This window comes from Paroedura picta, chromosome 1, assembly GCF_049243985.1.
Source record: "Paroedura picta isolate Pp20150507F chromosome 1, Ppicta_v3.0, whole genome shotgun sequence".
NCBI lineage: Eukaryota > Metazoa > Chordata > Lepidosauria > Squamata > Gekkonidae > Paroedura > Paroedura picta.
This window is the reverse complement of record NC_135369.1, coordinates 116,002,480-116,029,546: the sequence shown is the minus strand read 5'-3', so window position 1 is coordinate 116,029,546 and position 27,067 is coordinate 116,002,480. Positions and strand designations below refer to the sequence as shown.

Genomic DNA, 27,067 nt, shown 5'->3' with positions numbered 1-27,067 from the left:
TGTCATAAGGCAGCTGTGACTTCAGAGAACTTTACATACAATCTTCAAATACAATTGTTTGGTGACCTGAAATTTATCTCTTCTTTCTGGCTTGATGAACAACCGCACACTATAAATATGTTTGACATCATTTTTAATTCACATAACAGTTTCTTGATCAGGCAGAAATTTAAATGTGTTGCCTTGTTTTTTTAGCATGAAGTTTCAGTGATGGGAATGTTCCTTTTTAATTCTGCAACTGAAAAATACACAAGTATTCTTTTCTTTTCTCAGCAGTCCCAGGAAACCATATGGACAAAAAGTTGTTTTGACTTATTTAAGAACAGCTTATTTTTCCATGAAAATGTCAAGTATTGTTCCTTTGCTCTGACTTTTCAAATAAATGGAAACAAATTAAAAAGTTTTAATTAGTTTTTAACTGTGTTGTACAGAATGATTGGCACACTGTAGCTTTAGTAATATGTACTTAACTAATATCCCTTTACAAATAATAATTGATTTTCCTACTTTATGAGTGTGATTTGAACTATGCATTGTATATTAATACTGTAACAAAAGGCAAAGTCCCATTGAGTTTTGTAATTTCATGATGAACCTTGTGAATATGAAGATTCCACATACGTAGCACCTTGTTACTTGTGTGTTCAGAGTTCTATGTTTTTTCTGAAAAGAAGTATAAGGCTGTCAGATACATAACTGAGAAATAAAGGTAAAGGTAAAGGTTTCCCCTGTGCAAGCATCGAGTCATGTCTGACCCTTGGGGTGACGCCCTCTAGCGTTTTCATGGCAGACTCAATACGGGGTGGTTTGCCAGTGCCTTCCCCAGTCATTACCGTTTACCCCCCAGCAAGCTGGGTACTCATTTTGCCGACCTCGGAAGGATGGAAGGCTGAGTCAACCTTGAGCCGGCTGCTGGGATTGAACTCCCAGCCTCATGGGCAAAGCTTTCAGACGGCTGCCTTACCACTCTGCACCACAAGAGGCTCTTAACTGAGAAATAGTCCTCTGTTTTATCAAGGGGCTATAGAGGTGGTGATGTGGTAGTGCCTTCTCCCACATATAGCAACTGGTGTTCTGTCCTTAGGTATGTCAGTATGTTGCATGACTCCTGCTGTCATGGAATCCACTTTTCTCCCAGCACATATACCATTCTCAGTCATCCCATTGATCCTAGATGTTCAGCAAGACCAAATGGTAGACTTCCACAAGCCCTGTTGATTTTGTTGATCTCTTACTCAAGGCAACAAAATATGTGAAATATTGTTTATTATTATGTCTTCTGGTAGTTTAAAAACTGTAATAATCAAAACCTTATAAGTTCTATTTTAGTCTTCAGCAGAGGAACAGTAACATAAGATGGAATATTTTCTTACCTCATATCCTTGATTGTCTGGCATCTGTGATGCTCAGAGAACAAATGTGCTCTAAGGCTGCTGACAGCAATGTAAACTCTGTTCTGAAACTGAAGAGACCTGCCAACAGCAAGCTTGTTTCCTCAATTTTAGTGTTTGGGTTTTTTGCTTATCTTTAAACAGCCCGTGGCGCCACAGGCGCCACGGACTAAATAATTCATTAAGCCCCATTGAGGTGGGCTTTGTCCGTGATGAGGAAGGGTCCGGGTTGGACCCTTCCTCACGACAGACAATCGGAGGGACCAATTGGCAGGCGCGAAACGCCTGCCGATTGGTCCCTCCGATTCCCAGCCTGAGCAACTGCGAGCCACGCGCAGCGCAGCTCGCAGTTGCTCCCAGCCTGATGCGGCGAGAGGCGCTTTGCGCCTCTCGCCGCGTCAGGCCGCCGCCCGAGGGAGCCCCCGGCAGTCGCGCAAAGCGCGGCTGCCGGGGGTTCCCTGCCTGGCGGACTGACGCGGCGAGAGGCGCTTTGCGCCTCTCGCCGCGTCAGACCGCCGCCCGAGGGATCCTGCCTGCCTGCTGCCTAAAAAAGCCTGCTGCCGCCACCGACCACCACCAGCCGCCACCGCCGCCACCAGCCCGCCGCCGGTGAGTCCTAGCGCCCGCTGCATTTCCCTGCAGCGGGCTTGCTTACTAGTTTCAAATAATTCTATATGGATAGGGTTTGGGTTTTGAAAAGGAGGAAGCAATTATATTCTTCTAAGATACACTTACAATATGTCATAGAAGGGTAATCTTACACATTGTAAGGACTCTTACACTGGGGCTTGACCGAAGCATGATGAGGCTGCAGATAAAGCAATTACCTGTGTAGGTGTTTCATACAACTGTCATCTTGCTAAAGAGATACTCACTTCATAGATCAGCCCACTGGCCTTACTACACCGTTCATTGTCATTCCAACATTTCACGCAGATGTTCCACTGTATGCTATAAACATTTTAATGGGCAACAGCATAACCCTAAGCAGAGTTACACCCTTCTAAGGCCACTGAAGTCAGTGGTATTAGAAAGAGTTTAGGGTTGAGTTATAAAAACTTGCTGCATAGCCTTGTCACACTGGACCTCTTTCACTGGGCTCTCTGGAATGGTATTGGGCTTCTTGTTATAAAGTCCTTCCATTGCATTTTTACATGGTAGTTCTCCTTGGAAAAAATATTGCAGTTAATAACCAAAGCCCAGGTGCTCATACTGTTAAAACAATATTTTACCCAAGATTGCTTGTAGAACTCTTTCTGGCTTTGTTATTGGTTGTTGCTTTGTTTTATTTAGTTATTGATATTAATATTGTCTGCTTAATGTAGACTTTTTATTATTATCTACTTTGAGGGCCTGTTGGGCTGAAAGCATAAATATATTTTAATAGAATGTGTTTATTTTATGTGTATATCACCTTTATATATAAAAATAATAATTACTCAAGGTGACAAAGAAATAAGAAATTAATGAAATTAATGAAAGTATCTTTCCCTCCATATCCTGCACATGGCTGACCATGGATAGGTGTGTGGACATCAATAGGGCCTCACTTTCTCATGGTGAGTTACAGGAAGCATGTCCTGGAGTAGAGTGGGGAAGTGCCCTTTAAGCTAAGCAAGTTAAAGGTCCTGCTCTTCTTCCTTGGCCATTGTAAATTATAGCCTTAAAAATGTGCAATTAGAATGTGATTACCCTTCCAACTTGGTTTCAGAAGTAACTTCAAATATCATCTGGTCTATATCGCTGTTATGTGGTGGCTTTTGATATATTATGTTTAATTTTCCTGCTTCTTAAACATAAGATGGGCATCCTAAAAATGCTTGCATTTTGAATACTGGCTAATTGTTTTTACAAATAAAATCTAAAAATCTTCCTATTCTGAATATAATCATCTTGCAGTTTAAGTCAGCCACTTTTAATGATGTGAACAGTGACTCATAAAAGCTAATACGGAAATAAATGCCATTAGTCTTTATGGTGCCATTAGACTCCTGTTTGGTTTTGCCACTTTCTACAACACTACAGAATGGTTAAATTTCCACTGTGCTGGTTATCAATACCACCTTTTCTATTTCTTGCTTGGCCGAAGTGCTTGACATGGAGATATGGTACGTTTATGTCTCCCCTTTTTGCTGTCAAATTGCAGTCAACCTTTGGTCACCACATAGAGTATTCAAGGCAAGAGGCATCCAGAGATGGCTTGCTATTGCCTGCTTCTACATAGTAACTGAGGTACTCCTTGGTGGTCTCCCACCCAAATAATGACCAGGACCACCCCTACTTAGCTTCTGAGATCTAACAAGACTGGGCCTGCTTCAGCTTTTTATTTTCTGGAATTAGAAACATTTACTGTGGCTCTTTATGAGCTGGATTTTTGGCCTAGTACCAAATTTCCTCTCACTTCCCTTACAGAAGAGGCTATATTCTTACCCCCCAGTCCCAGAAGTTCTGCTAATTATTTTAAAGATCTGCTAGCCCCAAGAGCCAGAACTCTCAGGAATAGTCAGCCGGCCTTTATTTCATGATTAACTGAAATTTATTTCTAACCTGCTTAACCCTCATAGTTTCCAATGAAAAAAACATTAAGAATTACAATTCTGTGAAGGATGAGAACTTTTAAGAATTCTAAGCAATTCCCTCAAATTACAGTTCCCAGAGTTCTTTGTCAGATATCTACACTACTAAATTTTCAGATTGGTTTAAATTGTAGTATAACTTTGTTCTACAGAAAGCCAACTGTTGTCAAGAGATTTATCGAGGAAAATGCAAGATGTTGGAAGTTCATGGAGGCTAATTTTAAGTTACACAGAAGTTAAACCAATTGAATTTTATAATTAAAAATGTATGTTTCATGACCTATCTTCCATCTATTGATTTACTTAAGATTCAAGTTATAGAACTAGAGTTCAGTTAACCCACTCACTATAGCCATTGTGTGACTCAAAGATGGAATGGAAATGGCAGTTTATTATATAACTCCTGCATAATCAGAATGCTACCTGATAAAACTATAACTATAGAATAACTAAGATGAGACATAGAGGCCTGTTGTTGTTGTTGTTATGTGCGAAGTCGTGTCCGACCCATCGCGACCCCATGGACAATGATCCTCCAGGCCTTCCTGTCCTCTACCATTCCCCGGAGTCCATTTAAGTTTGCACCTACTGCTTCAGTGACTCCATCCAGCCACCTCATTCTCTGTCGTCCCCTTCTTCTTTTGCCCTCGATCTCTCCCAGCATTAGGCTCTTCTCCAGGGAGTCCTTCCTTCTCATGAGGTGGCCAAAATATTTGAGTTTCATCTTCAGGATCTGGCCTTCTAAGGAGCAGTCAGGGCTGATCTCCTCTAGGACTGACTGGTTTGTTCGCCTTGCAGTCCAAGGGACTCGCAAGAGTCTTCTCCAGCACCAGAGTTCAAAAGCCTCAATTCTTTGACGCTCGGCCTTCCTTATGGTCCAACTTTCGCAGCCATACATTGCAACTGGGAAGACCATAGCCTTGACTAAACGCACTTTTGTTGGCAGGGTGATGTCTCTGCTTTTTAGGATGCTGTCTAGATTTGCCATAGCTTGCCTCCCCAGGAGCAAGCGTCTTTTAATTTCTTTGCTGCAGTCCCCAACTGCAGTGATCTTGGAGCCCAGGAAAATAAAATCTGTCACTATCTCCATTTCTTCCCCTTCTATTTGCCAGGAATTGAGAGGGCCGGATGCCATGATCTTTGTTTTCTTGATGTTGAGTTTCAAGCCAACTTTGGCACTCTCCTCCTTCACCCGCATCAACAGGCTCTTTAGTTCCTCTTCACTTTCTGCCATTAGAGTGGTATCATCTGCATATCTGAGGTTGTTGATATTTCTCCCTGCAATCTTGATCCCAATTTGTGACTCCTCTAATCCCGCATTTCTCATGATGTGCTCTGCATACAAGTTAAATAGGCAAGGCGACAGTATACAGCCTTGCCGAACTCCTTTCTCAATTTTGAACCAGTCAGTGATTCCATGTTCAGTTCTCACTGTTGCTTCTTGACCAGCATATAAATTTCTCAAGAGACAAATAAGATGCTCTGGTATTCCCATCTCTTTAAGAACTTGCCACAATTTGTTGTGCTCCACACAATCAAAGGCTTTAGCATAGTCAATGAAGCAGAAGTAGACGTTCTTCTGGTACTCCCTAGCTTTCTCCATGATCCAGCGTATGTTGGCAATTTGATCTCTAGTTCCTCTGCCTCTTCGAAATCCTGCCTGTACTTCTGGAAGTTCTCGGTCCACATATTGCTGGAGCCTAGCTTGTAGGATTTTGAGCATAACTTTGCTAGCATGAGAAATTAGTGCGATGGTGCGGTAGTTTGAACATTCTTTGGCATTGCCCTTCTTTGGGATTGGAATGTAAACTGACCTTTTCCAATCCTGTGGCCATTGTTGAGTTTTCCAAATTTGCTGGCATATTGAGTGTAGCACTTTTACTGCATCGTCCTTTAAGATTTTGAATAGTTCAACTGGAATGCTGTCACTACCACTAGCTTTATTGTTGCTCAGACTTCCTAAGGCCCATTTGACTTCACATTCCAGGATGTCTGGCTCCAGGTCAGTAACTACCCCATTGTGGTCATCAGGGATGTTAAGCTCGCTCTTGTATAGTTCTTCTGTATAATTTTGCCACCTTTGTTTGATCTCTTCTGCTTCTGTGAGGTCCCTACCATTTTGGTCCCTTATCATACCCATCTTTGCATGAAACGTTCTCATAGAGGCCTAGTGGCAATTAAAAGCACTTAAGAGTTTGCCATTTAAAAAGGGACAAACTCTTAAGTGCTTTTAATTGCCATTAGTCCTCTATTCCTCATCTTAATTATTCTATAATTATACTGTTTTATCTGGTGGTAGTACTGAGGAGTTTTTAAATCTGAAAAGTGGTATTACTTACAACACCATTTTGTATCTCCATAGTTCAGTGTCTATTTTTCTGTAAGTACTTAAAGAAAAGAATAAGACCTTTATATCAGTGGTCCCCAACCCCGGTCTGGAGACTGGTACCTGTCCATGGATCAGTTGGTACCGGGCCACGGCTCTTCCTTGTCTTCCTCCCCAGCTGCTGCCTTGGGGGCTGCCCTGCCACTCACATTTGATGCTCTCCAGCGGCGGCCATGGCTGGGGCTCCCCCTTGGCATGGCACTGCACAGCTGCTGCTGGCAGTGCCCCCACAGCGGGAGGCGGGAAGTCAGGGGGGCTGGCAGGAAAGCAAGTGGAGCAGGGGCTCAGGCGGCGGCGACATCCCTTGGCAAAAGACTACCCCCTCCCCGGGCCTCAGTAAAATTGTCAAGCGTTGACCGGTCTCCAGTGATAAAAAGGTTGGGGACCACTGCTTTACATGAAACATTTTTTTTCATTGACATTGTATTTGAAGAAGTGTGTGTGCACATGAAAGCTCATACCTTGAATAAACCTTTATTGGTCTTAAAGGTGCTACTGGACTCAAAATATGTTGTACCCTTTGCTTATGGTTGGTTTAAAGCCCATGTGATAGCAGTTAAACCAATCTGATTAGAATGAGAATTTAAATGGCTTTTATAAGGTGCTGAATCAAAAGCTCAGCAAAAGTAAACTATAGCATATCCAACTCATGCAATTGTCTTAGAGAAAAGTATTAGATTTGTCTGCATAGATTTTCTCCTCCCGAAAATCCAGGCTGTTTGGTCTTTTTGGTATCCCCTAGATTAGCGGTCCGCAAGCTTCTGCTTGCTGCGGACCGCTGCGGCGAAGTGGTGGAAGAGGGCGATCCGGGGGCCCATGCACGCGCGGCAGCCCCAGCGCAAACGCGCATGTGCGGACTGCTGAGCTTCCGGACCGCGAGCAAATCGGCCGCTAAAGCTAAAGCAGCCGATTAGCTTGCGGCTTGGCAAGCTTCTCTTCCCTCCCCTCCCGAAGCGAGAAGCTTGCCGGACCACGAGCTAATTGGCCGCTTTGGTGGGTGATTCGCTCGCGGCCTGGCGAGCTTCTCGCTTCGGGAGGGGGAGGGAAGAAGGAGCCGCGGCCTGGCGCCGGGCCGCAGCCCGCGGGTTGGGGACCACTGCCCTAGATCAGTGGTCCCTAAACACCGGGCGGTGGCCCAGTGCCGGGCCGTGGCAGCCTTGGCACCGGGCTGTGGCTCCCTCTCCCCGCTCCCCCAGCGAGAAACTCTCTTGACCAGCATATAAATTTCTCAAGAGACAAATAAGATGCTCTGGTATTCCCATCTCTTTAAGAACTTGCCACAATTTGTTGTGCTCCACACAATCAAAGGCTTTAGCATAGTCAATGAAGCAGAAGTAGACGTTCTTCTGGTACTCCCTAGCTTTCTCCATGATCCAGCGTATGTTGGCAATTTGATCTCTAGTTCCTCTGCCTCTTCGAAATCCTGCCTGTACTTCTGGAAGTTCTCGGTCCACATATTGCTGGAGCCTAGCTTGTAGGATTTTGAGCATAACTTTGCTAGCATGAGAAATTAGTGCAATGGTGCGGTAGTTTGAACATTCTTTGGCATTGCCCTTCTTTGGGATTGGAATATAACTGACCTTTTCCAATCCTGTGGCCATTGTTGAGTTTTCCAAATTTGCTGGCATATTGAGTGTAGCACTTTTACTGCATCGTCCTTTAAGATTTTGAATAGTTCAACTGGAATGCTGTCACTACCACTAGCTTTATTGTTGCTCAGACTTCCTAAGGCCCATTTGACTTCACATTCCAGGATGTCTGGCTCCAGGTCAGTAACTACCCCATTGTGGTCATCAGGGATGTTAAGCTCACTCTTGTATAGTTCTTCTGTATAATTTTGCCACCTTTGTTTGATCTCTTCTGCTTCTGTGAGGTCCCTACCATTTTGGTCCCTTATCATACCCATCTTTGCATGAAACGTTCTCTTCATATCTCCAATTTTCTTGAAAAGATCTCTGGTCCTCCCCATTCTATTGTTTTCTTCTATTTGTTTGCACTGTTCATTTAAGAAGGCATTCTTATCTCTTCTAGCTTTTCTCTGGAAATCTGCATTCAATTGTGTGTATCTTTCTCTTTCTCCCTTGCCTTTCACTTCCCTTCTCTCCTTAGCTATTTGTAAAGCTTCCTCAGACAGCCATTTTGATTTCTTGCATTTCTTTTTCTTTGGGATGGTTTTAGTTGCTACCTCTTGTACAATGTTGCGAACCTCCGTCCATAGTTCTTCAGGCACTCTGTCTATCAGATCTAATTCCTTAAATCTATTTGTCACCTCTACTGTGTATTCGTCGGGGATATGATTTAGTTCATACCTGAGTGGCCTAGTGCTTTTCCCTACTTTCTTCAATTTAAGCCTAAATTTTGCAACAAGAAGCTCATGATCTGAACCACAATCAGCTCCTGGTCTTGTTTTTATTGACTGGATAGAACTTTTCCATCTTTGGCTGCAGAGCACATAGTCAATCTGATTTCTGTGTTGACCGTCTGGTGATGTCCATGTGTAGAGTCGTCTCTTGGGTTGCTGGAAAAGAGTGTTTGCTATGACCATTGTATTCTCTTGACAAAATTCTACCAGCCTGTGCCCTGCTTCATTTTGTACTCCAAGGCCAAACTTGCCTGTTATCCCGGTTATCTTTTGGCTTCCTACTTTAGCATTCCAATCCCCCATGATGATAAGCACATCATTTTTGGGCGTTGCTTCTAGAAGGTGTTGTAGGGCTTCATAGAACTGATCAACTTCATCCTCTTCAGCAGCAGTGGTTGGGGCGTAGACCTGGATCACTGTGATGTTGAATGGTTTGCCTTGGATTCGAACTGAGATCATTCTGTCATTTTGGGGATTGTATCCCAAGACTGCTTTTCCTAATCTCTTATTGATTATGAAGGCTACTCCATTTCTTCTGCGAGATTCTTGTCCACAGTAGTATACCTGATGGTCATCTGAATTAAATTCACCCATTCCTGTCCATTTTAGTTCACTGATTCCTAAAATGTCGATGTTCAGTCTTCTCATTTCTTGTTTAACCACATCCAGCTTGCCTTGATTCATGGATCTGACGTTCCAGGTTCCTATGGAATAAAAATCTTTACAGCATCGGACTGTCTTTTCGCCACCAGTTACTTCCACAACTGAGCGTCCTTTCGGCTTTGGCCCAGCCGCTTCATTCATTCTGGCGCTACTCGTACTAGCCGTCTGCTCATCCCCAGTAGCATATTGGACACCTTCCGACCTGAGGGGCTCATCTTCCAGCGTCATATCGTTATGCCTATTGGAACTGTCCATAGAGTTTTCATGGCAAAGATACTGGAGTGGTTTGCCATTTCCTTCTCCAGTGGATCACCTTTTGTCAGAGCTCTCAGCTATGACCTGTCCGTCTTGGGTGGCCCTGCACGGCATAGCTCATAGCTTCACTGAACTACGCAAGCCCCCTTGCCACAACAAGGCAGCGATCCTTGAAGGGGGGTTGTCTAGTGCAGGGGTGGCCAAACTGGCTCCCCAGATGTTCATGGTAATTTTGATCCATGAACATCTTGAGAGCCACAGTTTATTCACCCCTGGTCTAGTGTAATCAATTTCACCATCCCTCAGACTTGCCTTGTTCTAGAAGATACTGGTAGAAGTGGTTTTAATTGTTCATTGTCCCTCTGATTCCCAGCCCCAGCAACTGCGAGCCGCGCGCAGCGCGGCTCGCAGTTGCTCCCGGCCTGACGCGGCGAGAGGCGCGAAGCGCCTCTCGCCGCGTCAGGCCGCTTCCTGAGGGAGACCCCGCCACAACAGGGAGATAGCCGCCACCTCCCAGCCCCAGCAACTGTGAGCCGCGCGCAGCGCGGCTCGCAGTTGCTCCCGACCTGATGCGACGAGAGGCGCGAAGCGCCTCTCGCCACGTCAGGCCGTCGCCTCAGGGAGCCCCCGGCACAACAAGAAGGAGCCGCCTGCCTCCGCTCAAAGGAGGACTCCCTGCCCGGCACAACAAGAAGATGGCCGCCGCTGCCCCTCACAACAAGAAGATGGCCGCCGCCGATGCCGCCCGATGAAACCAGCCGCCGCCCAACACTGAGAACAGATGGGAAGCGCCTACCGCCGCGTCAGCCAGCCAACAAGGGAGTCCCCGGCAGCCACGCACAGCGCGGCTGGTGGGGGTTCCCTGCCCGTCGACCTGCCCGGCTGCCTGGGACTCCCTACAGAGCCGCAACTCAACATACCATCAGGAATATGCCCTCCGCCGAGCCGCCGCCGCACACGCCGCCAGACCGCCTGGGAGCCGCCGCCCGAAGCCACGGCCTCCCTTCTCCACTATTTTACCACCCCGCCGCCGAAAAAAGGACGTCCCGCCGGTGCTGCTGCCGACCGCCCTCGACTATGCCTCCGCTTTCAGGTGCTCTTTCTTTCGAAACGCTGCCCTCGCCTTTCCCCCCCCTCTACTCCCGCTTTCTAGCGCCCATTGTATTTTGGGTACAATGGGCTTAATTACTAGTAAATAAATAAATAAATAAAATCCCTATTTTGCAGGTTTGCCTTATTCATTCTGATTTCCATAATAGAAATGACAATAAAATGGCTAGTGGCTAGTGATGGAGCTATCACAGTTCCGCAGGACCTACAAGATGGAGCTCTATCACCAGGCATTGGGTTAAGACCAGGATAGGAAGATTGGGTCCCTCCCTGTATAGGCCCATAGGCTGGACATCTGGACAGGAGATACCCCCCAGCATGGTGATGTGTTGTTACTGTTGGGCATGGGCAGGTGGGGAGGGGAAGAGATAGATTGGATTTTGCCACCAGCATCTGGCAATTTGTATTTTATGTGGGCCTTATGTTTTACTGTTTTTGCTGTAAACTGCCATGAGCTAGCAGGGCCCAGGAGTGGCAGTTAATAAATGCAAATATAAATAAATGGAAGAAGAGTTGGTTCTTATATGCCGCTTTTCTCAACCCAAGGTGTCTGAAAGCAGCTTCCACCAAGCTTATGGCTGAGGCCGGCGCCACCCGGTGAGATCGGGTCCTCCTCTTCTGCAGTCCTTTCAGGCTATCCCTGGTCTCCTCTTTGGGTAATGTCGTCGTGTTAGGTCAGTTGATGTGTTTATCTATTAGGATGGTTTTTATGTATTAGGGGTTTTTATCAGGGGGGGTTACATGCTGTTACTCGCCACGAGCCTTAGAGGAGTGGCGGGCTATAAATCCAAATAATAATAATAATAATAATAATAATAATAATAATAATAATAATAATAATAATAATAATAATAATAATAATAATAATACAGCCGCCTTCCCTTTCCTCTCCCCAGAACAGACACCCTGTGAGGTGGGTGAGGCTGAGAGAGCCCTGATATCACTGCTCGGTCAGAACAGCTTTGTCAGAGCTGTGGTGAGCCCAAAGTCACCCAGCTGGCTGCATGTGTGTGTGTGTGGGGGGGGGGGCCCAGAATCGAATCCGACTCGCCAGATTAGAAGTCTGCACTCCTAACCACTACACCAAACTAGTTATAAAATATCAACAAATAAATCAAGAGAAGCCCTGATAACTCATTGCTTTTCCATCTTTACTAAATAGTTTAGTCAATTTAATTCAAAAGCATCATATGCGCTCTTGAATTTTATGGGTATAAATAGTTTACGTGAATTTATTCAACTTCGTGTGAACACTCCAATTGTTAGTAACAGTCATTTCTGAACTTCAGTTTGTAAGGTCTGACCTTCATGGGATGGGAAAAATCTAAGGAACTTCAACTCTAAAAAGGAAGAATTTTGCATCAGTTTTGGCTTGTTTCCATTTTTCCATTTTTAATGAGAATGGACAGAGGTTAGCATAGCAGCAAATAAGATTATATTGCATAAGTATCCTTTTCCTCTCACATGTATGTGCCAGACTTTTAATAATCAAAGAAATTATTTAGGTCATCTTAAGGCTTTTGGCTTGCTTTTTTTTTTTTTAATAATAATAATTTTATTGTTTATTATTATGTAAAGCATTTACAGAGAAGTTGTAAAGAAAAAGCGACCAGTTGATATGGTTTGCCATCTCTTTAACATAGATATTTAGTTCCCATCACATATTATTCCTAATCTAGGAGTTTTTACCATTTTTCTTAGCCAAGTGATTGTTAATACATATGAGAGTATGATCTGTTATAGGAATACATTCTGTTATTATCTTAAATGATATTAGGTCAGTCTCCTTCATAAGTTGGCCCTAACCCAAGAATTACTACTGTTGTCTTGTTAATGCCTATAAAATATGGTTTGTCATCCTCTTTTGGCATACATATTAACATACATATTCAATTCCCATCGCATATTAATCCTGATCTAGGAGTTATTACCATCTTTCTTAACAAAGTAGTTGTTGATACATAGGAGGGTATAATCTATTATAAGGATATATTCTATTATTGTCTTAAATGATATAAAGTCAGTTCCCTTCATATATTGGACCTGTCCTAAAGGTTACTACTGCTATTTTTCCCACAGGAAGCCAGGAGAGTACTCCATTGTTCAGCTCATCTTTCAGGTGGTCGCAGAAAATGAAATTGTGTTTTTTTCCATAGTAGAGTATTTCTGATTGTCCTTCTGTCAGGGCCAAAGAAATCTCTTACTTGATTCTTGCTTGTAATCGCCTTTGAGGGGGCTCTGAATCCTTTGTCAATCTGGATCTCTTCCTCTGGTCGCACAGAAATATCTCCTGATAGCTTCCTAGTTGCTGTCGCTTTTGAATAGATTCTTTTTATTTTGCTGATCCAAGTCATTTCCTGCTCTGAATAGACTTCCAGGTTTTCGGTACTTTCCTTCCTTGAATCTGTTTTCCCAGGTTCTTTAAAGGTACTTTGGGTTTTTACATCTCTGGCACTCTCTCCCTCCAGTTGATTAACTTCCAGACATTGAAGTTTCACTTGATTTACTGTTAGCTGAGCTACGTCATCTGCTGGTCTCTCCGGACCTTGGGCTCCATCCAAAAGCTCCCCCTTAGTCCCACGAATTTCCTTTTCCAGCTTGTTGACTGCTTTCAGTATCTCTGAGTTTCCTTTGCATAACAAATGGAAAAGCTGTGCCTTAGTTAATTCTTCCATAGTTCTAGGCAGTCACAAACTATAAACAGAAAGTCTCGTGAGGTCTCGCGGGAGCACGAGCGATCCCAAATTATCAGTTTGTCGATCTCCGTATCAAGTCAAATTCCCCCACCGAACTTTCACCAATAAATCTTCAAAGCACTCTCTTTGTTTGGTTAATGGGTATAATTAGCTGGGAGTCTCTCACTCGGCGAAAGAAGGAATTCGCTTGTGAATTGGTTGAGAGGGGGGGGAGGGAAGAGCTTGTGGGAGAAGAGAGAGAAAAGCCAGAAAGCTTTCAATTCTTACTGTTGTAGATTCCAGCTTCTGTCAGCTTCTGCTCCTGTCGATCTGGTAAATGATGGTCTGGGAAGAATGTAAGGTCAGCTGGTCGTTTCAAGCTTGTAAAGTTGTTTGCGACAAAGACGCCATCGTGACCTTGAGCACACGCCGCTATTAATCCAGGGAGGTCGGTCTTCCTATCTCCCCACGGATCTGTAGGACCCTCAGGATGCCGTTCCCGGTTCCTGGGGCGACCGGTGAGCAGATTTGCATATCTGCTCAGGTCAGCCAGGTGCAGAAGCTCCTGACCCTCGGCATGGCTTAAGAGCTGAACAGAAGTCCAGCTTTTTTTATGGCGCCATCTTCAGTTCTCAGCTTTTGGCTTGCTTTTGATTTCTTGTTAAATAACCTTTCAAGTTCTATACTAAACTTGAAAACTTTGTTCTGAGACACAGGGTGAGGGATACTGGTTCTTTCTTCAAAGTGGTAAAATCTTGCTGAGGGTTTGAAATTGAACCTTGTAGTACTCTGCACAGACATCCTCATTCAGATTTGGCCTACAGACATGATTGCCAGATACAAATCCCATGATAATTATGGTTAGTCATTAGATCAATAAAAGATTTGGTCAGTTAACTGATTTAATAATTGTCAGTTATTTTTAAAGCATTATAGTTTTATTAGAATTTTAAAAAATCAAAGAAATTATAGTAACTATAGCTGTGAAATATGACCTTTTAAATAAAAAATGGTGAATGTATCACTTAATATATCATAAATGTAAATGGTTTTTAAAAGCAGCAGTAGAGAAAATAAACAATTATTTATAAAGCCAGAAGTCCGGTTGTAACAGCAGTGTGCTAAATGGGTCAAGTCTTGATAATTAAATATGGGCAGACCTAGGCAGTGTCCTTTATCATTGGTGATACCTGCCGTTATAGCAAATGGACAGTAGAAGAAGCTTTGCCATGCTGCTAAATTTGCCCCAACTGTTCCAGGGCTAGGGGTTACCCCTTCTGCTCTTGCTAACAAATGATGCATCAATAAAATGAAAAGGTCACCTGCCTCCAACACAGGGGCAAGCTCATCTTTATGGAATATTTAACTGTTGAAATGTATGCCTGCCACATCTAGAAGAAACATATCTGATTGATATAGCTATTTGTTTCCTAAATATTTTCTAATACACATTATATTGTTTAGTGTGAGTTTCAAAAGATTTTGCTCCTCTGAAGTACATTTACCAGCCCAAGATGTTCTAATAAAGAGAAGCTTACCTTCCTTATTTTCCTTCTCCCCCCCTTCCCCCCCATGATAAGCAATGAAATAACATGAGACACATGAGCTGGACAATTTATTTAGTGCTGCAGGCTAGCCTGAGTCACAACCTGGACAACTGCAGCCAGTTTCTGTATTTTATTTGCACATAATTGCATTGCAGAGTGGACCTAAACTATTGACGGCAGTTCCGTTATTTGCTTTTTTCTGTAATGCCATTTAGCAAATAAGTTCAGCCAAAATCAGAGGTTTACTCTCGAGTAGAAAAATGTTTGGGATTAAGTGGTAAACATGACAGTTCATTGAATATTTTAAAGGTGATTACTGTTTGACTGAATTCTCACATTGTATTCTTTGTCATCAGTGAAAATATTTTCATAAAAGTCTACCTGTTGCCTGAAAGAGAAGTTTCTTTTATACATAGATTAGAGGTTTCCTTGTTGTATTCAGCATCAGTAAATTATTGCTTTCATGGTATGAATGTTGCAAAGGCACACCCACCCGATGAGGCAGTTGTGCAAACAGGAACATCAGAGAGTGTTGCTGTTGCTAATTCCCAGTGTTCAACGTCAAAGTCATGAGTTGTATTAGAAATTATGAGATTTTTTTGAGAGGGATGGGTATTTGGTTTTGGGCCCAACACCTGTACATAATGTATATTCATGATTGTCTTTTTAATCATGAGGGACAGGGCATTTTAATTTTCAGAGAAAAAAATCCAAAAGTAGAACCTGTGATTCTCCAGCTGACAAAACTCTAGTCCCATGTTCTGTCCATTTATGGAATAATGTGAACTGCCATTATTTGTATTTACATTGTAACTAGTATGTGCTAGCTTTTCCAGTCTTTCTCTCTATTGCAAGATTTTCTTAGAGGAATGTCCAACGTCAAATAATACAAGGAGAATTTTTTATTTCCATTTTGTTTCTGTGTGAACACCTGCAGACATTTCTCTCTCAATGTAAAGATACTAACATCAAACCCCGTGGCCATTTGAATAATAGAACTCGTATGGTAGAGTGGTATCTTATCTCTCTCTTTCTCTGTCTCCCTTTTATGAAATTAACGTTACTCAAGGTTGGCTGTGTTGGTTTTTTTTTTTTAGCAGATATAAAAAAATTAGCGGCACAAGCTAGGATTCCTGCCTTTTTCTCTTACCATCCTATCTTTAAATGGCTTCTTGTGAATGCAGCAAAAGGTCAGGCAAATTAAATCTCCAGAGGAGATGGAGTTTGCTAATCTGCTATTAGGATTTATTTAAAGTTGCCTTGAAAAATGGATTGTGTCTATTACTGATCTGTCCAGCATTATGTAAACAGTTGGAAGGTTCTTTTATATTGTGTCAGGAAGCACCTGGGAGCTTTCATGCATTTGAATGCATAGGTGTTCTCGTGCACTAAAATATTAATGTTAGGGAGCCAGGTTATATTTGTATTTTCCTCTCATGGACTAGAAACTTTTCATCCCTAGATGCTTGCCTTGGAGAAGTTTAAATGCTGAAAGCATTTGAAGGGTGGGCCTATATGTATGTGTGCTTATGTCTTGAAGATATAACCATTTCTTTATCATGGTTTCAGATCGATAGCAGTTCTCCCAATGAATCCAAAAGCACTTCTGATTACTCATTTCATTATGAGATCTTGCTAGTTTATGGTTATTAATCTGAACAAAGCACCTGAGCAGAATGCTACAGAGTACTGAAAACCAAATATCCTGTTGCATTGAACAGGAGTACTTTATAATTAGAAACAGATGGCCCCTCTCTCTTTGTTTTCTTTTGAAGCTACATTAGTAGTTAATCCTGAAATGAAGACTGATTTCCAGATACCATTCTGTATAAACCAGTTATAAACCAGTTTTCAGAAGCAGAAGAAATTACTGAGAGTGATGTATTTAAATGATAGGTGAGTGCTTGTTAAAGTGAACAGATTTTTTGGGGGTGGGGGAGGGGGGATATTTATAGTTCCAAGCCTTGTGGCCTCATGGTGTTTCTTTGTTTTATGGTGCTGTTCTTTTGCAATAAAGATTAATCATTCAAATGAAAATATGAAAAACAGCCAAGGCTTACTCTAAAAATTGGGAGAAGATACTTCCTCACTCTTCTTCATTTTGAATAGTCATATATATTTTGAAATCCATTGGCTGCAATTTGTTGTTGTTATGTGCGAAGTCGTGTCCGACCCATCGCGACCCCATGGACAATGATCCTCCAGGCCTTCCTGTCCTCTACCATTCCCCGGAGTCCATTTAAGTTTGCATCTACTGCTTCAGTGACTCCATCCAGCCACCTCATTCTCTGTCGTCCCCTTCTTCTTTTGCCCTCGATCGCTCCCAGCATTAGGCTCTTCTCCAGGGAGTCCTTCCTTCTTCATGAGGTGGCCAAAGTATTTGAGTTTCATCTTCAGGATCTGGCCTTCTAAAGAGCAGTCAGGGTTGATCTCCTCTAGGACTGACCGGTTTGTTCGCCTTGCAGTCCAAGGGACTCGCAAGAGTCTTCTCCAGCACCAGAGTTCAAAAGCCTCAATTCTTTGACGCTCGGCCTTCCTTATGGTCCAACTTTCGCAGCCATACATTGTAACTGGAAATACCATAGCCTTGACTAAACGCACTTTTGTTGGCAGGGTGATGTCTCTGCTTTTTAGGATGCTGTCTAGATTTGCCATAGCTTTCCTCCCCAGGAGCAAGCGTCTTTTAATTTCTTTGCTGCAGTCCCCATCTGCAGTGATCTTGGAGCCCAGGAAAATAAAATCTGTCACTATCTCCATTTCTTCCCCATCTATTTGCCAGGAATTGAGAAGGCCGGATGCCATGATCTTTGTTTTCTTGATGTTGAGTTTCAAGCCAACTTTTGCACTCTCCTCCTTCACCCGCATCAACAGGCTCTTTAGTTCCTCTTCACTTTCTGCCATTAGAGTGGTATCATCTGCATATCTGAGGTTGTTGATATTTCTCCCTGCAATCTTGATCCCAATTTGTGACTCCTCTAATCCCGCATTTCTCATGATGTGCTCTGCATACAAGTTAAATAGGCAAGGCGACAGTATACAGCCTTGCCGAACTCCTTTCTCAATTTTGAACCAGTCAGTGATTCCATGTTCAATTCTCACTGTTGCTTCTTGACCTGCATATAAATTTCTCAAGAGACAAATAAGATGCTCTGGTATTCCCATCTCTTTAAGAACTTGCCACAATTTGTTGTGCTCCACACAATCAAAGGCTTTAGCATAGTCAATGAAGCAGAAGTAGACTTTCTTCTGGTACTCCCTAGCTTTCTCCATGATCCAGCGTATGTTGGCAATTTGATCTCTAGTTCCTCTGCCTCTTCGAAATCCTGCCTGTACTTCTGGAAGTTCTCGGTCCACATATTGCTGGAGCCTAGCTTGTAGGATTTTGAGCATAACTTTGCTAGCATGAGAAATTAGTGCAATGGTGCGGTAGTTTGAACATTCTTTGGCATTGCCCTTCTTTGGGATTGGAATGTAAACTGACCTTTTCCAATCCTGTGGCCATTGTTGAGTTTTCCAAATTTGCTGGCATATTGAGTGTAGTACTTTTACTGCATCGTCCTTTAAGATTTTGAATAGTTCAACTGGAATGCTGTCACCACCACTAGCTTTATTGTTGCTCAGACTTCCTAAGGCCCATTTGACTTCACATTCCAGGATGTCTGGCTCCAGGTCAGTAACTACCCCACTGTGGTCATCAGGGATGTTAAGCTCGCTCTTGTATAGTTGTTCTGTATAATTTTGCCACCTTTGTTTAATCTCTTCTGCTTCTGTGAGGTCTCTACCATTTTGGTCCCTTATCATACCCAACTTTGCATGAAACGTTCTCTTCATATCTCCAATTTTCTTGAAAAGATCTCTGGTCCTCCCCATTCTATTGTTTTCTTCTATTTGTTTGCACTGTTCATTTAAGAAGGCATTCTTATCTCTTCTAGCTTTTCTCTGGAATTCTGCATTCAATTGGGTGTATCTTTCTCTTTCTCCCTTGCCTTTCACTTCCCTTCTCTCCTTAGCTATTTGTAAAGCTTCCTCAGACAGCCATTTTGATTTCTTGCATTTCTTTTTCTTTGGGATGGTTTTAGTTGCTACCTCTTGTACAATGTTGCGAACCTCCGTCCATAGTTCTTCAGGCACTCTGGCTATCAGATCTAATTCCTTAAATCTATTTGTCACCTCTACTGTGTATTCGTCGGGGATATGATTTAGTTCATACCTGAGTGGCCTAGTGCTTTTCCCTACTTTCTTCAATTTAAGCCTAAATTTTGCAACAAGAAGCTCATGATCTGAACCACAATCAGCTCCTGGTCTTGTTTTTATTGACTGGATAGAACTTTTCCATCTTTGGCTACAGAGGACATAGTCAATCTGATTTCTGTGTTGACCGTCTGGTGATGTCCATGTGTAGAGTCGTCTCTTGGGTTGTTGGAAAAGAGTGTTTGCTATGACCATTGTATTCTCTTGACAAAATTCTACCAGCCTGTGCCCTGCTTCATTTTGTACTCCAAGGCCAAACTTGCCTGTTATCCCGGTTATCTTTTGGCTTCCTACTTTAGCATTCCAATCCCCCATGATGATAAGCACATCATTTTTTGGCATTGCTTCTAGAAGGTGTTGTAGGGCTTCATAGAACTGATCAACTTCATCCTCTTCAGCAGCAGTGGTTGGGGCATAGACCTGGATCACTGTGATGTTGAATGGTTTGCCTTGGATTCGAACTGAGATCATTCTGTCATTTTGGGGATTGTATCCCAAGACTGCTTTTCCTACTCTCTTATTGATTATGAAGGCTACTCCATTTCTTCTGCGAGATTCTTGTCCACAGTAGTATACCTGATGGTCATCTGAATTAAATTCACCCATTCCTGTCCATTTTAGTTCACTGATTCCTAAAATGTCGATGTTCAGTCTTGTCATTTCTTGTTTGACCACATCCAGCTTACCTTGATTCATGGATCTGACGTTCCACGTCCAGCTTACCTTGATTCATGGATCTGACGTTCCATCTGACGTACCTATTGGCTGCAATAGGTGCAGGTAAAAGTTGAGGTGGAGAAATATTTTGCTCACACCTTTTTATTCTGTCACTGCCTATGCTGATAAAGTGGGAGTTGATGTATAGACATGCCAAGAATACAACTGGGGTGGAATGAAGAGAAACATACCTGAGTAAGGATAAGAATAGTCCAGTGGTGACATTTATCAGTAGGAGAAACAAGAGGACTGGGAAGGGTTAAAGAATCATCCCATTCCACTCTCTTCCTTGAAAAAGCAGTCCTAGTTGCTACATTTGTTTGAGAAAAAGATATTTGGAACAGCAGCAGAACAAAACATAACTCTGGTTCTTCCACTGAAAGCAATGATCCTTTATCTTGAAGAAAGTGCAGGAGATCCCTGAGGACTGAGAAGAGGATGCTGGTTCTAACAGGGTGAATGTTGCCTAAGAGAAGCAGGGAGCCCCTTGTTCTCTTTCATTAAAACAAGACCTGGTAACCCTGGTCCCAAATAGACCTTCTGGGGTTCAGTTTTCTTGGCAAACAGGCAGTACATCCAGTGGTGCACCATCCTCCTTACCCAAATAATTCTCACCCCAGGGTTTCTTCATGACTGTGAAGAACTAGAAAGAGGGCAATTCTCATTTCTTGAAGATGTATGCCCTGTTGCATTATAGAAGTTATTTGAAAAGCAAAAAAATATGCATTTGTTAAAAAAAAGCATTATATTATTTTTAAAGGAAGAGGCAATTCTTAAAGTCCATGCAGTTTGTCTTTCTTTTTGCTATTAGCATTTTTCACTGTACCATGGTGTTTCTTCTGGGCAGTTTATATTTTCCCCACTTCCAAGATAAACCCAATAACTATTCTATTGAGTTACAGTTTGACCTGACATGCAGACCAGAAACCTACTTTTAGCCATAGGAGTGATGTCCTATGATGGGGTAAAATGTTGTACCCGGACCAATAGCCATATCTCCTGAGCCACCAGTGAGCTTCCTCTACCAGTTGGGACTCATAAACTAGTTAACTGACAGTGTGCTTTCTGTTAGGTACACTGATGGCTGTGTTAAGGTTATATCCATACATTACTTGATATTGTGCTGTTGTAGCTCTATATCAGTCATCACTCATTTCCTGGATTGTGTTGCCTTGTGCACACAGGAAAATCCAGTTGTGAAAATGACTCTTACAGCAGTGATAATATCTAACTATGCATGGATGCAGTCTTAATGAGATTTTTCATTATAGCCCTTGTTTTTGTTGTTACCCATTGAATCTACACACTGAAACGAATTAGAGATCATATTCAGGATATTCAGATCTTTAAACTCTCTGTAGTATCAGACTCTGATACTAAATCCAACCAACATCAAGCTTTCTGGCTTCCTATTAATGTCACAAGGAAAAGATAAGTATATACTTGTCTCTTTAATGGAACTGGTGGGACTTAAAAGATCCTTCACTTGGAAGGATTGTTGAATATGTAATTTTCTGCCCATTTTCCTCATTTTTACAACATATATTGTTACCTCATTTCTTATACTGCCATATAAAACTCATAAGAAGTCAACATTCTCTGTGTACTTTGTCCACAGCCTCTTCATCACTGTCCTTCTCTTTTCATTGTAGTTGCATTCAACTGAAGCTTTGTACAGCCAGGTATAATTAGGAATCAAGACAGAGAAAGAGAACATCCATCTTCCTCAAAACGTTGGTGAGACTGTGGGATAATGGCAGGGCAGATGATAAATATGTCCATTACCTATCTGGATGGGAGGGGACTGATTGATGGTTATTTGTGAAGCTTTGATCCAAAATAATTTTACCAGTAAATGCTAAAAGAAAATATGCAGTGAAGAATTTATCATTACAACTGAATAATAAAATCATGTTTTATCCATAATCCTCAGCAGCAGCTCTCCATTTTTAGCAGTGTGCATAAAAGTCAAGCATCCTTACAAATTAGGTTCAGAAATCATGGTACTGAGACATAATAAAATGCTGAATAAAATCATCTCTCATAAAAGAAGCTGGATCTCAGGATTCTAATAGTCATTGTGATATTTGGAAAGACTGTCAACAACAGGGAAGAAAGGCTCTTTGCAGAAAGACTCTTTGCCACATCACATCATACTACTTTATCATATCTGTTATAAACCACCCTGAGCCACTAGGGATGGTGGTATTTATTATTATTATTAATTATTATTATTATTATTATTATTATTATTATTAATAATACTAATATCACTACTGTTATAGATAACAATGATGAGAACAAACAGCTATATAAATATTGTTATCAAACTATAGGACAGATTGAATAGCTGTACTTTTTCTAAATTCAGTGATTTTCAGCTTACAATAACTACTTTTGTTATACCCATTTCCCATTCATATACCCAGTTGATTCTCACAATTGCTTAGGCTGACAGAGCTGCCTTTATTTCTTTTGTCTATTCTGTTTTCTAGTCCCTGCTCATTTTGTGCTGATGGTTAGCTGCTTACCTTCTGGATTTTCAAATTATCAAGAAGGTTCCCTTGGAAAAGTTGCTTCAAAGGCTATGAAACCAGAAGCAACCTGCTGGGAAAACTGGTGTGTGTGTGTGTGTGTGGGGGGGTGTAAGTGGAATTCAGGAGAGTAATTATGACTCTAATGTAAGAATCTTGACCTGCAATTAAAACAAATGGAAAATTACTGTAAACTGTTGGGGCTATAATGAGGCTGTCAGCACATTCTGAGTGTCAAACTTTGTTCCTTATGGTGGTCTTTGTCACTCTGTAGAATCACTCTTTGGATTTGTGAGCATGCTTTCTGCCTCCTCTCTTTATCTTTTGCTGTTCTGATATCATAAGGTGATCATGTTGCTTTTGGGGATCTGTGTCTGCTTGCATTAGATCTCTTCACAATTAATATGCAAGGATTCTTTGTCAAGAGAAAGCAGGAGAAAAGGGGACTGAAGAAATTGAACATGCTGTGAACTCAAAGAATTGTGTTATTATGGAAGCAAGCTGACACAAAGCATGTTCAAGAAATACTATCACAAAATGGCAGTCCAATGAACCACAGTTTAAGAAAGATTAAGCAAAACTGAGGTGCATGGGTTTGCTTGGATGAGCAACACCCTCCTGCTCTGCTCACTTTCTGTATGTGTGGGAGGCAGTGAACCAGAGCAGAAGACAGCCTTGTATTTCAGGTGAATTAAACCCTCACACTGTTAACTGTTTGCAAATGGAAGTGATGGAAGCACTGCTACAGGGATAAGTGCAGCTTTCTTAATTACATGTCAAGTGGAAGACTGTCACTCAGCAGGAACTTCACTTGCAAGAAGGCTTTTCAATGCCTACGCTTTAATCAGAAGTGCATTATGATAGATGCTTACAGATGCTGAGAAGAAGAGGAAAGGAAATTAATTGTGGTGAGCAATCATTAAAGTGTAACTAAGACCTTCATCTACATCTGTGAGCTGGGAGCAAAATAATTAAGTGAGCCAAAGTACTCTGTCACTGCTAGACGTCTCCTGAGCTGTCATCCAAAAAACAGTGGCTTAAAGAGGTCAGGGTATTAAAGTACTGTCCAAATTTATCCAGGAAACAGAATGATTTAGAAATCTGATCTAGAAATGTAATTACATGGCCGCTTGATTTCTTTTCATATGTTATATGGAATCCTTGCCTTCCAAGGATTATATGCCTATAAAATAAATATATGCTTATTTTAAAATAGTCCTGATGTGTAGCTTTACCTCAAGATGGATTTATTGCCTCATTTACTATTGTAGATTTCCTTGGGGTATTTACGGGAGGTATTTGTTAATTTGGATAGAAAGCATTTACTGATGCTTTTAAAACTAATTACCAGTTTAATTTATTTTATCAGCTTCTGAAGGAAAAAAAGGTCCTAACTTTTTGTGGGTAGAGTCAGCAAATATTCCATTTTGTTATTTTTAACTAACAATCATAATGTTTGACACTTTGAACTTCTCTCATGAGGAGGATGTACATAGTACAAAGCTTGCAGGTGGTATAAAAAAGGACTTGGAGAACACATGTTTTATGCTTTGATGACTTTGAATAAGGAGGAAAGTTTGACAATAGTCTATTTATATAACAGAAGATACATGGGGACAAAAGTCAAATTAACGTGGACTTTGGAAACATTCCATGGTGAGGCATCCTATGCCTATGATTTGTCAACATCCCACTACAAACCTTACAGTGCATCTTCTCTGATTTGTAAAGTGGAGGACTGTTGTGATCATTTGTTAGGATAGGAATTATTCCATCTTCTCAGAAAAATATTTTGTATGTATTATGATCCTGTACCACCCCTCCCCTGCTTTTCTGGCCCAAGAATACCTGAGAGGCAGTGGGGAATCTACACATGAGTGAGAGGGCCCTTCCCCTCCACTTGGTCTTATTTAGGTAGCCACAAGTGCTCAGATCCTCCCTTTTCTTCTGCTGTATGCAGTTTGAGGTGGAGATAAAGGCTTTCCCATAAGCTGTTCAAGTAGGGAAAGGGGACTTTCAAGAACAGCATGGGGGGAAACTGATAGGATAGCATTTCTTCAGTCAGCAAAATTTGTCCTCCTATTTTCCACTGCTAGAAGTGCCCTATGATCTTTTGATCATATTTAAAGTTCCAATTCCTTGTTAGGAACATAAGAAACCCACTAAATCAGACCAGTGGTCCATGTTGTCCAGCATCCTGTCTCACACAGTGGTCAACCAGTTCCTTCAGAGACCCAACAATGGGCATAGAGGCTAAAGTTATCCTCTGATTTTGACTCCTGGTGCTGATATTCAGAGTTTTATTGCTTGTGAAAATGGAAGTCCCCTTAGTCACAGTGGTGAGTATCTATTGATAGATCTATCCTCCATGAATCTGCCTAATCCCCTTTTAAGGCTGTCTGTGCCTGTGGCTATCACTAGGATCACTAGATCCTTTGGTTGCAAATTCTTTTGAGTTCTGGTATTTTGGAAGAGGGAGAAAAAGTTATCTCTGTCTACTGTCTCTAATTGAATAATTTTATAAAACTCTATCATGGTTGTTCTTTCTTTCTACTAGAACTCATGAAACTATTGCTAACCTATCGAATAACAATATTGAAGAAAGAATCGGGACTTATACTGAAGCTTGGGAGGAAATTTCATTGGTATTATTAAAACATTTGATTTTTTTTCCTGGGAGAGTCTTACATTTTAGCTGTCTCTAGTGTAGATGAGGACTGATACAACTAAGGTACTTTATAAACTTCTGAAACCATGATTTGACACCAAGCTTGCCTACATGATACTCAAGTCAGGAACAAAAAAAAAAAAATTTTCTGTGATTTAACAGAGGACCAAAGCCTATTTCTAGAGTAGACTTCAAAATATTGTTACAAGTAAAACTTAAGGTCAAACCCGTTGATATAAACAGATAAAATCAGAGTAAAAATAGCCAGTGGGATACTTGAAAGTGTATTTTATCAAGCACTCTAATCAAAGTTTCCTGCACAACTGAAACATGTAACACAATTACCCTTTTCAAATCTGTGTTTTTTTCTACTTGACTATTCTTCATATGGGAAATATAACTGAAATGAATTTCATTCAGATATTTCAAACACTAAAACAACAACTAAGGTGTAACCCTTTGGAAACTTTAGAATGGTTTTATTTTTCCCCTGTACCAAGATCAGGATGTTTTGAAAGTGTTTTTGAACCCTGGTGGTTTCTAAATGCATACTGGCACTCAGATCCTCACAAAATGGTGAAGAAATAAACCATGTTTCTCTTTATGCTGCATAAATGTTAGAGTATATCTTTCAAATGATTGTGAGAAAGTATATCTTTCTCACAATCATTTTAAAGTGGTTGTCCTTGGAACAACACAGAGGAAGCGCTAAATGTAGTTCCTATCAATATGTACCCACAGTTTTGTTTACATCTTACACATTTTCCTTCTAACCTTCGAATGTGAAGTAGTCCTGATTTTTCATAAACCAAGGAAGGAAAAAGCTGTTTGAGTACATAAGATAATAAACTTGGTATAAAATTCTGAAGTGTACAGGGTTTTTTAAAAGTCTGTTGAGATCACTATATATCAGGCTTCCTGGTACTCCTGGAATCTTACATCTAGCCCTGCCTTCAGGACATGTGCACTTCCTCCTGTGTGTGCTATGCTTTTAGTGTGTAATATTTATGAATCTACAGAAACAGAAGAGTGACTCATACAGCTATTTGATGTCTGCCAAAAGTGATAAATGAATAAACGCCTTTCAGTCTGGTTGGCAGCATTAGTGTATTTTACTGAATAAAAAGGAAAAAATGGCTCCCCAAGCTACATCTTTTCCAAATTTCTTTAACAAGGCTAATATATGTGGTATTCCCTTGTACTCCCAAGTCATTTCAGATTTAATTTCTGCGTTTGGAGATTTCATGTACTTCAGCTACAATTGAATGATAATTTATTTGGGGATCATATTGATTAATCTGGGAACAATGTTACCCTCTTTAAGGGTGGATGATTTGTACTAATATTCTTGAGATTTATCTGGGACTGTGATAAAGCACCCCCCCCCCCGGTCTTATTTTCTATGAGCAAATGGAAGGTACGTTGTCTTCAAACTTATGTGCAGATTCCAAGATGGCATAGTGGAGCTTGGTTGTCCCTTCAGCCCTGTCCTCGTGTTGCCATGTTGCAGTCCAGTTTGACTAATGTTACTCCACTTGAAAATGTTACACCACCTTTAGGTGGGGCCTGGATTTTTCATGGAATTACAGCTGTTATCTGAATGTCAGAGATTAGTTTCCCAGATGAAATAGTAGCTTTGGAGGATACTCTCCACACAGCCCACTCTCTTCCCCAAGCACCACCCCTTATTCTCCAGGAATTTTCTATAGAAGGTGGCAATCCTAGTTGAAAGAGCTGGCAAAATATTTTTTCCCAAGATAGGTATTTTATCACCCCTGCTTCTGCTAGATATAACCAGATTCTGGTGTGGGGTAGGAGATACCTCGAGATGTGGGAGTGGAGCCTGGGGAGGAAGTGACCATAGACAATGTACGTTCCATTGAGTCAATCCTCAAATGAAGCCATTTTCTTCCGTAGAACTGATTTCTGTAG

General features: G+C 41.6%; 1 protein-coding gene across 7 annotated transcripts in view; it reads left to right on the top strand.

Moving 5' to 3' along the window:
* Positions 1-27,067, top strand: part of PKIB (cAMP-dependent protein kinase inhibitor beta) — a 72,428-nt gene that overhangs the window by 8,119 nt on the left and 37,242 nt on the right. Inside the window, exons 1-2 of one of the 7 annotated variants that reach the window (XM_077300650.1) lie at positions 16,633-16,861; positions 21,586-21,666. The exons of 2 other annotated variants lie outside the window; for them this stretch is intronic. The gene's annotated coding sequence lies outside the window, so the exon portion shown is untranslated. Of the gene's footprint in view, positions 1-11,289; positions 11,418-16,632; positions 16,862-21,585; positions 21,671-27,067 lie in introns of those variants that run through there. 4 more of the 7 variants (XM_077300639.1, XM_077300630.1, XM_077300621.1 and 1 more) reach the window with 4 other exon arrangements.